Raw genomic sequence first — 3,283 nt, forward strand, 5'->3', positions numbered from 1 at the left:
AGTGACCAACTTTTTATGCAGTTTCACATTGCATGCGAGAACTACTAGGGATGTCAAAACCCGCCCGGTTTAACCGAAAACCGGTTTTTTTTTCAATTCCGGAGCACCTGTTTTTTAATTCTTCGGTTGTAATCTGTTTTTTAAAATGAAAACTGGAACGGTTTTTTTAAATTCACACAATTCAAAGTTTTCCATTTTCGTCACTTAATGTTACCATGAGTGACGGAGCTAACATATTATTAACTCGTGATGTTACTTAGCTTCGGTTGGCTGCTAACGATCTACCACCATAGAGCAATATCAAAGGAGACAGAGATGCGTATAATGCAATTTTAATGGAACTTTCATTCTCACTCCAAGAAATTTACTCCATCTATCGATTAATTTTTCATTGGCCTATTCTAGAATGCCAATGGAAAACGGCATTACTTAACATCTATTGGTAGTTTGGTACTAACTACTCGGTACTAATTTTTGGTATTTGAGTTTACGCTGGAGCTTGGTTGGAGTATTCCTTTTTTAAAGAATTATCATAAACGACCGGATGAAAACCGGTTTTTTGTGCAGTTTTTTGAATCGGTTAAACCGGCCATTTAAATTAATTGGTTAACCGAAAACCGGTTTTTTTCCGGGAAGTTGACATCCCTAAGAATTACCCTTGCTTAAAGTGGTATAGTTCTGCATGTTAGAACTTTCCTCTTAAGTTCTCTCAAGCTGGAACCTTGCTATGAATATAGCACTAATTGTTAATAAATTACCCACTCTTAAAGGTGTTATGTGACACTCTGAAAGGTGCTATGCTGCACCCTTTAAGGAATTTCACAACACTCATATGACTATGAGAGTAAAAATTAAATTTTATTTCGATATAAGAGTTAAAAGGTGTTAAACTGCACCTAGGTGCACCATTTCATTCTTATCTTTGACACTGTTACGTCACGCCGCTCTTTCGCCAACTAGCAAAAAACCTTACGACGACGTTTTTTTTTAACCAACAAGAATTCACCATATAAATAGCGAAGCAGTTTCAATAATCGTCACTTCTCATTTGAATGTTTAATTGCCTAGTCTTACAAATAGTCAAACCCTGTAACCGCGTTGTATAAATTGCGTAATCTTTTATGAACATAATAAAGTGTTAAGTTTTACCTGCGCCTTTTTCACTGCCGCTTCACGATACGACAACTGGCGACGGAGGCGAGATCCAGTCAAGATACAATGACAGACTCACGCAACCTACTCCCCACCACAAGCACCTCGGGCACGCCTACAGGCTACTTCGAACCTTTCGACCACACCACCGAACAGTGGAGTCTCTACGCGGAGCTCATCGACCTATACCTTCTGGCCAACGGAGTTACAGACAACACTAAGAAAACTGCCGTGTTCCTTACCATACTCGGCGCTAAAACCTACGCTCTGCTCAGGAGTCTAGCGAGTCCTTCAAAACCTACAGACAAATCATACGAAGATTTAGTTAAATTGCTTACGGACCATTTCGAACCTCCACCATCTGAAGTTGCCGAACGTATACGCTTTTCAAGGAGAGACAGAGCTCCCGGAGAGTCCACTTCTGTGTACATTGCACAGCTCCGCAAGCTAGCGGAACATTGCAATTTTGGATCGAATCTGGACATGATGCTGAAGGACGCCTAGTCGCTGGCATACAGAACCAAGCTATTCAAGCTAGATACATCACCGAAATACCTAAGGATCTCACCCTACAAAGAGCTCTAGATATAGCACTTACAATGGAGCCAGCGGCTAAGCACTTACAAGACATCAATCACAGCAACGGCAACAACACCAAGGAAGTTACGGAAGAGCTGCATCACGTGTCTGCAAATTCAAGGAGTCCAAGAAATCATTCTCAAGTTTACAAAAGGTACCATCATCCTAATCTTTCAACTACTGAATGCAACAGATTCGGCAGCCTGGATCACAAGGCCAACAAGTGCAGACTTACGAACGCTGTTTGCAATTATTGCCAAAAAACCGGACATCTGGAGAAAGCGTGCATGACAGCGAAGCGAGATCGGCAAGTCGGCGAATACGGCCGACCCTACAGGCGCAACACCAATATAGTACACTCCCTGCAAGAGAAGTTCCATGAAGCGGGTACAGATCTCGACCTACAAGCCACCAACTACAAGACTACAGAATACGACATTATTCAAATCTCCACTTCGAATCTAGGAGGTACATTGAGACCGGCATCTCAGCCCTACATGTACAAGTTCCTTATTAACGGCGAAACCATTTCGATGGAGCACGACTAAGGGGCATCATACACAGTCATTTCCGCAACCACGTACGAACTACTGAAGAAACGTACCAAGATACAGGACCTATCACCAACCCCGATTTCGCTAAAAACCTACAACGGCACGCCCGTAGCAACGGAAGGCTTCACAGTGGTCCAGGTTTCATTTCAAGGCACGGTCTTGAGTCTACCTTTGGTCGTAGTTTCGCAGTCATTACCCAGTCTTTGCGGCCGAAATTGGATTGACGCTTTCAATCTGACACCACCCGGCACCCGACATTCCATCAACGCCAAAATTTCCAACATTTCTGCTGATTCCAAGATCAACGAAATACTCTCAAGATATACGTCCTTGTTCGCGCCTGGTCTAGGATGTCTGAAGGGAACTCAGGTACACCTACAACGTAGACCGGATTATGAGCCTAGAGTTTTCAAACCTCGACCAGTTCCGTTCGCTATCCGGGATTTGGTTCACGAAGAACTAGAGAGACTTCTGAAAGCGGATATCATAGAACCAGTCAAAACAGCAAATTCCGCGGCGCCTGTAGTTCCCGTACTCAAGGCTAACAAGAAGATACGTATTTGCGGGGATTTCAAGTTGACGGCCAACAAAGCCACCCTTACGGAGCAATACCCTCTACCCAAAATAAACGAGCTATTCGCCACCCTTAACGGCGGGAAGAAATTCTCCGAATTAGACCTTCGAGACGCATACAACCAACTTGAACTGGATGAAGAGTAGCGAAATCTGGTCGTCATCACCACTCAAAGGGGCCTGTTCCGTTACAAAAGACTACCCTTCCGAGTATCGTCGGCGCCCGCGGTTTTCCAACGGGAAATGGAACAATTGCTCACCAACATTCCGCATGTGGCGATCTTCCAAGACGATCTGCTGATAACAGGTCGTGACGACCAGGAATATCACAAGAACTTGGAAGCCGTCCTCAACCGCCTGGAACAAGCGGAACTCAAACTTCGCAAGGAGAAATGCGTATTCATGGCAAACTCCGCAGAATATTT

General features: G+C 44.0%; 1 pseudogene; it reads left to right on the top strand.

Moving 5' to 3' along the window:
- Nucleotides 1-1,218: 1,218 nt before the first annotated feature.
- Nucleotides 1,219-2,393, top strand: LOC149616783 (uncharacterized; annotated as a pseudogene).
- The last annotated feature ends 890 nt before the right edge of the window (nt 2,394-3,283 follow it).

The sequence above is a fragment of the Phalangium opilio genome, unplaced genomic scaffold (assembly GCF_054372755.1).
Source record: "Phalangium opilio isolate 3A_F unplaced genomic scaffold, DU_Popi_V2 ptg000217l_1, whole genome shotgun sequence".
NCBI lineage: Eukaryota > Metazoa > Arthropoda > Arachnida > Opiliones > Phalangiidae > Phalangium > Phalangium opilio.